Genomic DNA, 12,487 nt, shown 5'->3' with positions numbered 1-12,487 from the left:
ATGATCAGCCATGATCATATTGAATGGCGGTGCAGGCTCGAAGGGCAGAATGGCCTACTCCTGCATCTATTGTCTATTGTCTATTGTCTATTGTCTATCTACATGGACTTCAGTAAAACCTTGACAAAATTCCTCATGGCAGACTAATATCAAGAGTGAAGTCACATGGTATTAAGGGTGAGCTGGCAAGATGGATACAGAACTGACTTAATCATAGGAAACAGAGGGTAGCAGTGGAAGGATGCTTTTCAGAATGGAGGGTTGTGACTAGTGGTGCTCCACAAGCATTGGTGCAGGGACCTCTACTGTTCGTGATCTACATAAATGTTTCGAGGAAAACATAGCTGGTCTAATTAGTAAGTTTGCAGACAATACAATGTTTTGTGGAGTTGCAGAAAGTGAGGAGGATTGTCAGAGGAGACAGCAGGATATAGATCAGTTGGGGGTAAGGGCAGAAAAAAATGGCAGTTAGAGTTTAATCTGGACAAATGTGAGGTGATGCGGTTTAGAAGGTTAAGCATAGGTGAAAATTATACTCTTAGAAGTATAGCTATGCAGAGGGATCTGGGTATGCATATCCACAGATCACCAAAATTTGCAGTACAAGTAGATAAGGTAGTAGAAAAGGTCAATGTCATGCTTACCTTCATTGGAAGGGGCATTGAGTATAAGGATAGACAAGATTTGGAGTATGAGGATAGACAAATTACGCAGGAGCTTTATGGAACTTTAGTTAGACCACACTTGGAATATTACATACAGTTCTAGCCACCACACAACCAGAAACACGTGGATGCTTTGGAGAGGATACAGAAAAGATTTCCAGGATGTTGTCTGACATGAGGGATTTTAGTTATGAAGAAAGATTGGATAGATTGGGGTTGTTTTCTCTGGAACACAGGAGGCGGAGGGGTGAACTAGTAGAAGTTATGGTTGTGAATGGTATGGATAGATTGGAAAGTAGGAGGCGTTTTCCCAGGATGAAGGGGTCAATTACTATGGAACACAGATCCAAGGTGCCAAGGGTTTCAGGTCAGGGTCTGGGGGTTAAGAGAAGGCTTTAAAACAGATGTGAGAGGCAGGGTGGTGTGTCTGGGACACTGCCAGAGGTAGTGGTGGAGGCAGGCACAATAGGAGCATTCAAGAAGCACACTGATGAATACATGAATAGGAAGGGAATAGAAGGATACAGATCCTGTAAGTGAAGCCTGTTTTAGTATGGAAGGGCAAAATGTGCTGTTACAGACTTGGGGGCAAAATGGCCTATTGCTGTGCTGTTCTTTTAAAAGGACAGTGCTATTTTCTGGGTCTATAGATTGTGAAGGAGTGAAGATGGCCTTTAGTAGAATGATATGATGTGTAGGGAGATTTTACATGTTACTGATGATTATGTCTGCAGGAAGTGTTGGTTGCAAATCCTATCAGATCATATGGATCAGTTGGAGTGGCAATTAGAGGCAATAAGGAATGTACAAGAGCTAGGGGGTGTGATGGATGGCAGTTAGAGGAAGGGAGAAAAGCTGTAGATACAGTCAGGCAGATAGGTCAACTCCAGGAAAGGTAGGAGAGGTAGGCAGGTAGTGCAGGGGTCTTCTGTGACTATCTCCATTTCAAACAAGTATGCTATTTTGGAAAATGGAGGGAATGTAGCATGAACAACCAAGTTTCTGGTATTGAGACTGGCTGTAATGCAATGAGGGGCACATTGGGTTCCAAGCAATCGATTGTCACAGGGGACTCTTAGTCAGAGCTACAGACAGATGGTTCTACAACCAGCAGCGAAAAATCAGATCGATGTGTTGCCTCACTGGTAACAGGATCGAGGATATCTCAGAGAGGATGCAGAATGTTTTCGAAGGGGAAAGGGACCAGCAGAAAGTACACATTGGAACTAAGGACATAGGAAGGGGAAAAAGGATAAGATTCTGAAGGGAGAATATAGAAAGTTAGGCAGGAATTTTAAAATGAGATCCTCAAAGGTATAATATCTGGATTGCTCCCATTGCCACAAGCAAGTGAGGGTAGGAATAGGGGGATAGAGCAGAAGAATGTGTGCTTGAGGAGCTGGTGCAGGGGAGAAGGGGTCTCATTTTTGGAACATTGGAATCTCTTCTGGGGTAGAAGTGACCTGTACGAGAAGGCTAGATTGCACCTGAATTGGAAGGGACTAATATACTGGCAGGGAGATTTGCTCAAGCTGCTCAGGAGGATTTAAACTAGTAAGGTGGGGGCTGGGTTCCAGGGAGATAGAGAGGAAAGTGATCAGTCTGAGACAGGTACAGTTGAGAAAATAAAGTGAGCCAAACAGTCAGAGCAGGAAGGAACAAAGCAGAGATCAAGGTAGAACTGATAAATTAAACTACGTTTACTTCAATGCAAGAGGCCTAACAGGGAAGGCTGATGAACTCAGGGCATGATTAGGAACATGGGACTGGGATATCATAGCAATTACAGAAACATGGCTCAGGGATGGGCAGGACTGGCAGATTAATGTTCTAGGATACAAATTCTATTCGAAGGATAGAAAAGGGTGGGGGGGTGGTCAAGAGAGGAGGGAAGTGGCATTTTTGATAAGGGATAGCATTACGGCAGTACTGAGGGGGGATATTCCTGGGAATACATCCAGGGAAGTTATTTTGGTGGTACTAAGAAAGTGATGATCACCTTACTAGGATTGTATTATGGACCCCTAATAGTCAGCAAGAAAATGAGAAAAAAAATTATAAGGAGATTTCAGTTATCTGTAAGAATAATAGGGTGGCTATGGTAGGGGATTTTAACTTTCCGAACATAGACTGAAACTGCCATAGTATTAAGAGTTTAGATGGAGTGGAATTTGTTAAGTGTGTGCAAGAAAATTTTCTGATTCAGTCTATGGATGTACCAACTAGAGAAGGTGCAAAACTTGACCTACTCTTGGAAAATAAGGCAGGGCAGGTGACTGAGGTGTCAGTGGAGTAGCACTTTGGGGCCAGTGACCATAATTCTGTTAGATTTAAAATAGTGATGGAGAAGGATAGACCAGATCTAATTTGGAGGAAGCTTAAATTTGATGGTTTTAGGGAAAAGCTTTCAAAAGCTATTTGGGGGCAATGTTAAAGGGATGGCTGGAAAATGGGAAGCTTTCAAAAATTAGATAATGAGAGTCCAGAGACAGTATATTCCTGTTAAGGTGAAAGGAAATGCTGGTAGGTGTAGGGAAATCTGGAAGACTAGAGAAATTGAGGTTTTGGTTAAGAAAAAGGAAACATATGTCAGTATAGACAGGAGAGATCGAATGAATCCGTAGAAGAGTATAAAGGCAGTAGGAGTATACTTCAGAGGGAAATCAGGAGGGCAAAAAGGGGACATGTGATAGCTTTGGCAAATAGAGTTAAGGAGAATCCAAAGGGTTTTAGAAATACATTAAGGGAGAGAATAGGACCATCAAAGATCAACAAGGCAGCTTATATGTGGAGTCACAGGATATGGGAAAGATACCAAATGGGTATTTTGCATCAGTATTTACTGTGGAGAAGGATATGGAAGATATAGAATGTGGGTAAAAAGATGGTGACATCTTGAAAAATGTCCATATTACAGAGGAGGGGGTTCTGGATGTCTTAAAATGCATAAAAGTGGATAAATCCACAGGACCTGATCGGGTGTACCCTGGAACTCTGTGAGAAGCTAGGGAAGTGATTGCTGGGCCTCTTGCTGAGATAGTTGTATCATAGATAGTCTCAGGTGAGGTGCCGGAAGAGTGGAGGTTGGATAACATGGTGCGACTGTTTAAGAAGGGTGGTAAGGACAAGCCAGAGAACAATAGACCAGCGAGCCTGATGTCAGTGGTGGGCAAGTTGTTGGAGGGAATCCTGAGGGACAGGATGTACATGTATTTGGAAAGTAAAGGACTGATTAGGGATAGTCAACATGGCTTTGTGCATGGGAAATCATGTCTCACAAACTAGATTGAGTTTTTGAAAAATAACAAAAAAGATTGATGAGGACAGAGTGGTAGATGTGATCTATATGAACTTCAGTAAGGCATTCGACAAGTTTTCCAATGGAAGACTGGTTAGCAAGGTTAAATCTCATGGAATACAGGGAAAACTTGCCATTTGGATACAGATCTGGCTTGAAGGTAGAAAACAGGGTGGTGGTGCAGGATTGTTTTTCAGGCTAGAGGCCTGTAACCAATGGAGTGCCACAAGGATCGGTGCTGGGTCCACTGCTTTTCGTCATTTATCTAAATGGTTTTAATGTGAACCTAGGAGGTATAGTTAGTAAGTTTGCAGATGACACAAAAAGTGGACAGTGAAGAAGGTTACCTCAGAATACAAGGGGATCTTGATCAAATGGGCCAACGGGCTGAGGATTGGCAGAGGAAGTTTAATTTAGATAAATGTGAGGTGCTGCATTTTGGAAAAGCAGATCTTAGCAGGACTTATACACTTAATGGTAAAGTCCTAGGGAGTGTTGCTGAACCAAGAGACCTTGGAGTGCAGGTTCATAGTTCCTTGACAGTGGAATTGCAGGTAGATAGGATCGTGAAGAAGGCTTTTGGTATGCTTTCCTTTATTGGTCAGAGCATTGAGATTCAGAGTTGGAGGCTATGTTGCAGCACTACAGGACATTGGTTAGGCCACTTTTGGAATATTGCATGCAACTCTGCTCTCCTTCCTATCGGAAAGATGTTGTGAAACTTTAAACGGTTCAGAAAAGGTTTACCAGGATGTTGCCAGGATTTGAGCTGTAGGGAGAGGCTGAATAGGCTGTGGCTGTTTTCCCTGGAGCATTGGAGGCTGAGAGGTGACTTATAGAGGTTTATAAACTCATGAAGGGCTTGGATAGGTTAAATAGACAAGGTATTTTCCCCGAGGTGGGGGGGTGGGGAGGAGGGGTCGGTGTGGACTTGTTGGGCCAAAGGGCCTGTTTCCACACTGTAGGGAATTTAATCTAATAAAAAAAAGGGCAACTTTTTCAGAGGGTGGTGCATGTATGGAACGAGCTGCCAGAGGAAGTGGTGGAGGCTGGTACAATTGCAGCATTTAAAAGGCATCTGGATGCGTATATGAATAGGAAGAGTTTAGAGGGATATGGGCCAAGTGCTGGCAAATAGGAATAGATTAGGTTAGGATATTTGGTTGGCATGGACGTGTTGGACGTAAGTGTCTGTTTCCATGCTGTAAATCTCTAAGATTATATGACTGTAAAACAACAGCTGTCCCTGCACCCAACAATTCCCAACCCAACATTCCCAACCTGACCTGACACTCACCCTGACCTGGTCTTCACATTCATCTACTCTTCTGCTCCTCTACTTCCTCATCCACCTGGTACACTATCCACGCACACATCTAGTCCCCTACTCCCTCGTGCATCTGCCTCCCTAACTCCCTTACCAATCTGCCAGTCTAACCTTTTACTCACCTGTCACTCTACACTCTTCCGACCCAACTGGCATGCTACACTCTTACCTGCCTGGCACACTAATCTCTTACCCATGAACCCAGCACCTCTGCAGCCTCACTTACTTTATAGTCCTAACCTTCCCGAGCTGCTGTCAAAGTACCTCTGGGAACTTTAAGCAGTGTAAATTCTGAAATACGGTAGCTCTGACCTCTATAATAATAAAGTGTTTCTGGATGTTACTCATGGCTCATATCAACTGTAGGCCCCAGCCTGCCTCGATCCCTGGCAATTTGGCCACTGGAGCAATAGTTCCATGGCAGAGGTTATTTCCCTTGCCCTAGACTCATCCCTGGACCATCTGGATAATAAGAATATTGACTATAGCTCCCCCTTCAATGCTATAATCCCAATAAAACTAATCTTCAAACTCCAAGACTGAGGTCTCTGCTCGACCCTCTACAACTGGAGCCTTGACTTTCAGACCCATAGTCCGCAATCAGTGAAAATAAGCAACAGCACCTCCATGAAAGTCTCAACACTCGTGCCCCACAAGGATGTGTACTCAGCCTGTACTCCCTGTACACTCAGACTATGTGACCAAATTTCATCTGAACTCTACCTACAAGTTGGCTGATAACACCACTGTTGTAGGCCAGATATTAAACAATGATGAGACGGAATAAAAGAAATTGATAGAATGTTTATTGACATGGTGCAAAAATGACAATCTCTCCCGCAATGTCAACAAAACTAAAGAGCTGATGGTCAACTTCAGGAAGCAAAGAAGAGGATATGCCCCTATATGGAGCTGAGGTGGAGATTGTGTCAATTTCCTAGGAGTGACGATCATCAGCAATCTGTCCTGGACCACCCTTGTTGATGCAACAGTCAAGGCACAACAACACCTCCTCTGCCTCAGGTGGCTAAGGAAATTCAACATGTCCAAGAAGGACCCTTACCAAATTTTACAGATGCACCATTGAAAGCATTCTATCATGGCTTGGTACAGCAACTGCTCTGTCCTTGACTATAAGAAACTACAGAAAGTTGTGAATATAGCCCAGACCATCAGCAAGCCAACCGTCCATCCATTGACTCCATTTACACTTCTTGTTGCTGCAGAAGGGCAGCCAAAGACCCCTCCCACCCTAGTTATGACCTCTTCCAACCTCTTCCATCAGGCAGAAGATAAAGAACATTAAACACATGGACCAACAGATTCAAGGCAACATTCTTCCCTGCTGTTATTAGATTTCTGAATGGAGTGCTCAAATTTCAAATCTAATGTTGATCTTGCTTTTTGCATAACTGCTTTGCAGCTGTAATTTGTATTCCTCATTCTGTCCAATCACCCTATGATCTTTGGGTCTTGTATGTTTATGATCTGCTGTACTGCAAAAAAAAGTTTTCCCTATGCTTCGGTATGTGTAACAATAATAAATCAAATCAAGAGCCATGTCATCCTGCTAACTGCTCCTACACTGAGTGGATTTCTTGCTGGTTCTCTGGTAGATGCATTTAGGAGAAGCTGGACTCAAATGTGGCTGACAGGTAAGTAGGTGTCCTTAAAGTGCATTACCATTGCTTGAATCTGCTCAGTGAGTTAATGGAAACATGAGGCATTATGTGCTATTTTGAATAATGAATTCAGACAGTTCAAGATTCAAGTGAAATGTCGGACAGTAGGGTCACTTCATCCTCAAATAAATGAACCACAAAACTTTTGACTGACAATAAAGTATTCAACTGTCTGCACCTTTAATTTTCCAATAATTTCTGTTTTTGTTGCATCTTTAATTTTCTGTCTAACTATAGCTTGATGGTGTTTAAGAGTTCTTACAAGGATGTGTCAAAATTTTGCAACTTAAGCATGTTTAATATTAATCTAACAAAGTGAAATTTTGTTACCTGGAATAAATTTAAATTGTCAGATTAACTACTTTAGTGTGATCTAACCATATTAAAGTTACCAGCTGTGAAATTATCCCTACGTTAACCAAGCAGGTTGAAATGCATCTGATGTCTTTGTCAAGGCCTCATCTGTACCATGCTCATATTATGGTTTTGAGGAATTCAGCTTGGTGCTAATGGTTTTTGCCACAATTAAAAATGGAATTGCATGAAAATGGGGGGAGGAGGGGAACCTTGCCTCAAATATTTGGTATTTCAAAAATAAAGACACTGAAAACGGTGTTCCTTACATGCCATTTTTGGATTACCACGGCTAATAGGTGATGGAGTCTAGATACAATAAAGCGTTCCTGAACCTTAATTATGTCATCATGAAAAGGAGCTATGGTGTGATGGTGCAGTGAAAAACTGAGGATGATCAGTCATTTCTTAAAAACCTGTCAAGAAAATCTCAAGGCTAGCTCCAACTTGTGATTGAGAATTAGAAGCTACATTTAAACAGGCTGAATAAAAGATACCAGTAATGCAGCAGTCATGAACCTAACAGTAGTTAGTCTAATTATTTTTATGATCTCACTAACATTTGACAAATTTGTGAAATATTGTTGATGTATTTTGACAAAATGTGATCAAAATCAATGTCATGCATTCATCCTAACTTTTGAAAGGATACTTATTTACAAGACATATACGTAATAATAACTACCTGAAAATAAAATCAAACCTTAAGAAATCCATCTATAATTTGAGTTAATAATGATCGTATCACCCTTGTTCAGATAAAGGCCTTTTACAAGGAGCATCATTAATGCAACCACCAAGACGTTCAGCGATCTTTGGTTACTGGCATTGATAATTGCTCTTATCAGGTAAGTGTACAATGCACATAGTAAATGCTCTCAATTTAACCCCACCAAATTATGAACTAGAATAAGACAGAAAATCAGAAAACCCTCCCTTTCTTCATTTCTGAATGACTGTCTCATTTCAAGTTAAGGTGTATGACTCTGTCTGTGCCAGGGTGCAAGATCGTGTGTAATTTAAACTCAAGAGCCAAATCAGCAATTTCCTATAAGACTGTTAGACAGAGCCAAGAGGCAAAAAAAATGCATCAATACTTGAATATGCCAACACAAGTGATTAAAATAAGATTGAGTACCACAGTTATGGCTATATGTGCAAAGACTGTACAAATGCACCTAAACCTCATTGATTTCAGGTCTGGCATAAGTAAAAGCTCCTTGCTGGGTTCATTTATAAAATAAATGAATCATACGTTTTTTTTCTCTGAAGATACTTATAAGTTCCATAGCCTTCAGTTATTAAAATCCAGTAACACTAATAAGCCTTTCTGAATCACAGCTCTTTTAGATAATAAAATGTGTAAACAAATTTACTTTCTTCGATAACTTTTTTTTATATCATTAGGTGACTTTGCTGCTGTGTGGAGCTTTAGATTGCCTTTTCACAACACAAGGCAAACAGAGGATGCTAAAGCAATAAATTGTAAAAAAAAATCAATAAAACAAACAGTGAAGAAAGGGAACAGAAATGTTATGTACCATGCATTGTTATTGTAGAGAAAATCCTAAATCTTAGCTTGGATTATGATGGCTATTTGATGAACTCTCCGAGATTTCATCAAGTGTAAAGCAATCAAAGCATATTTCATGCAAGCTTGATTTGGGCACACCTGATATTTAAGCATGCACACGTAACAGCAAGCAACTGTGTACCATTAGTGAAAATGTGCTGACAGGTTTCCCTCAACCTCGCCCAAGGGGTGTTGAAATAGCTTGAGCAGACCCAGCTACAGGCTTTCCTGATGAAGAATAGCTTCCCAGAATGGGATTGCATATGAAATGGAAAAGTGCAATGAGCAGTGACCTTGCACAACAGTGTAAATCTAAATTGCTTTTGCGCACACAGCCAGTAATTGGAATAGTCTATTTTCTTTATATCCTCTTGTTTAGTAGACGAGATTATTGGACCACACAAATCACACCAGTTGAACAAAAAGAAGAGTTGCTAATTGCTCGCCTGTGGAAGAAAATAAATCAGATTCTCTTCCACTACTCAAGTTCAGGAGGAGGACTTTTAGCCTTCAAAAGGGTAGGCATGAAAATAGCTAGGTGTAAAATCTTATGCCACTGGCTGCCAGTACCCTGGCACCATTCACCCCTCTGGGCTATTTTGTGGAGCTGAGATGGAGGGTGCGAAAGGGTTACTTGCCTAAAAGTAGGATGATGCTGATTCAACTAGTTCAGGGATTATTAAGGATTACAATTTCAGATGCTAGAAGTATGAGGATAATATAGCAGCCTGTAACAGAAGCTTCAATCACAGTTACTGGCCACCCTGTAAAGGGGCTCACCCTCTACAAAGATGGCCTTGCTAATTGCAGTGGTCATTTTGTATATTGAAATGTCACAACACATTGGAGATACATCTTGAGGTGCTGTCTCCCTCAGTTATGTGATGCAACCAACCTGGGAATGTCTCATGTTGGCTTTCCAGCTATGTGAACCTGTTTAGTTTCCTTAACTAATGACCAAAAAGTGGCAGTTGGAGACCAGTGTGGGTAAATGTAACCTTATCTACTTGGGCAGTTTGAATAGGCATGCAGTGTTGTTGGGGCAGGTTGCAGAACTGGGCGGTACAGAGCACTCTGGGTGTCCTGTGACATGAATTCATCAAAGTATAGAGGGGCAACAAGTGACTGATTTTTTTCAGGAAGAAGTTATCGTTCTTTAGACCAAAGGAATCAAAGGGTATAGGGAAAAAGTAGGAATTGGAATTGAATGATCAGCCATGATCATATTGAATGGTGGAACAGGCTCAAAGGGCAAAACAGCCTACTCCTACTCCTATTTTCTATCTCTGGGAAGGTAAATGGAAACATTTAGAGTTATCACTAGACTATTAATTCAGAGATTCACTTAAGGTTGAGGTCTTGGTTTTAAATCCCACCATAACAGATGGTGGAATATGAATTCAATTAAATAACATCTGGAATTAAGTACCTAATGACGGCAATTGAACTCTTATTGATTGTTGTAAAAACTCAACTGGTTCACTAATGTCCTTTAGGGAAGGAAATCTGCCATCCTTACCTGATCTGACTTATGTGTGACTCCAGACTCATAGCAATTCGGTTGATTCTTAATATGATCAATCAGGGATGGGCAGTAAATGTTTGCCTAACCAGAGACGTCCACATCCTGTAAATGAATATGAAAAATTTGTTGGTGGTCATCATTCTTGTCATGAGATGACCAATTCAGGTAAAATCACAAGTTAGTTACCATTCCTCCCAACTGAGCCTCATAGTGGGATCCTGAAATCCATGAGGAAAATCCTCCTGCTGGTTTATTTTTCTTTCCTCCTTCCTTTCTCTTGTTTCTTTTCTACTCTTCTCTCTGTATTCCTCTGTTTCTTTCTACATTTATGACTCAGTTTCACTCTAATTTCTGGAGTCTGTGTGCATTTGATTGTTTATCCAAACTCTTTGCAATTTACCTGCATTACGTACCCTCATAATCAAGACTGGCTGTCTTTTAGGAAGCCTAGGCTTAGGGGTAATTTGATCAAAGTTTATAGGATGATGAAGGAATTAGATTGTAAGTTTGTTTTAATTAAATGTGTGGAGGAGGTCAGGAATTACAATTTTATTTTGCTGAAGGCCAGATTAGAATTAAATGGCAGGAAATTATTATGTTCCTTACAAAGTGCAGGATTTTCAAAACAAGCTGTGGCCATGCACAGTGAAGATTGATTTGCTGAATTCCTTCAAATATAAATTAGGCTGAAGAAAAGTTTGAGAGGACTGTAAAGCACAAAAATATCAGGGCAAGGGTAATTTCCTGGATATGCAAGAATATATGTAAGTAAATGTTGTGGATACATGTATAAAACATAGAGAAAATGTGTATGCGTGATTGTCTAGCACATGGTCAAGTCAGAAGAATTGAGATTGGACTGAATGTCAGCCTCAGGTTGGAAGAAAATGGATGAATGAATCTCAATGTAAACAGGGTACTTGCAGGATGTTCTATACAATTAAGTAATTTATCTTCAAGACTAAGGAAAGTGTCAGCTAATTTGCACATAGAAACACTCCACAAAAAAATTGGAGATTATTCAAACAATAAATATTGTCAAGAACGTTGGAAGAATTCTTATTTCACACTCAGTTCTATTCACCCATTACTCTTCTGCTTGCTGATCTACCCGAGCTCCTGGTCCAACAACGTCTTGAATATGAGTTGTCATCTTCAATACCATGGAATCTGACATGGTAAGACAAGATCTTGGCTTAAATCCTCATATAGCAAAAGGAAGGTTGTGGTCAAATCTTTGTGACTGGACTGAAGTTATTGCACGCAGAAATAGCTGACAAAGATTTCAGACCTCAATTCACATCTACTCCTGCCCACCATCACCCATTGTTTCAGCTAATCTATATCAATCAGTACCTGATCCTACAATGTCTTGCATTTACAATTCTCATCCTTATGTTCAAATATCTTCATACTCTAATTTTTTTTTCTCCATAGGACAACTCCACTATGCTTATTCAAAACAGTGGTAAGTGATTTTTCATGTCCAGTAGTAAGGACTAAAGGTCCCTTGGTTTAATACCTCATTTAAAAGGTCACACCTGACAATGTAGAACTCCGATAGTACTCTAGTGTGAGCCAACCTGCATTGTTTGCAGGCTGCCTTCTCTCGACTTAAATCTTTGGTACAAATACTTCTACTGTTTAGGATTGTAGACTTGGAATTTCCTCCAGAGACTGCTCTACCTCTATCTTTAAAAAATAACTATTTTCCCAAGCTGTAATTCAAATATCCAACAGCTTCTCACATGGCAAAATAACCTGACATTGCTCGTGAACTTTAGCAGGGATGACAATGCCATAGGAACCTCATAAATATAAGTTGTTAATTGCCAGAAGGTAATTGAACTGTGATCAGATGACAAAAATATCATATGGTTGCATGAACCAACTGGCTAAAAAGCCTTTGATTGACAAACGTATTTACATAAATCTCTATATTGCTGTTGTTAATTGATGTATTGTCATGAAAACAATTAGAAATGAGACATAACAAAACATAGCCCTTTTCCCAAATACTTACCCCAAATAGGTCTTCATTAGCACACATTGTCAATTTGATA

This window comes from Chiloscyllium punctatum, chromosome 9, assembly GCF_047496795.1.
Source record: "Chiloscyllium punctatum isolate Juve2018m chromosome 9, sChiPun1.3, whole genome shotgun sequence".
Classification (NCBI taxonomy): domain Eukaryota; kingdom Metazoa; phylum Chordata; class Chondrichthyes; order Orectolobiformes; family Hemiscylliidae; genus Chiloscyllium; species Chiloscyllium punctatum.
The sequence above is the reverse complement of the archived record's forward strand: the minus strand, read 5'-3'. Positions refer to the sequence as shown.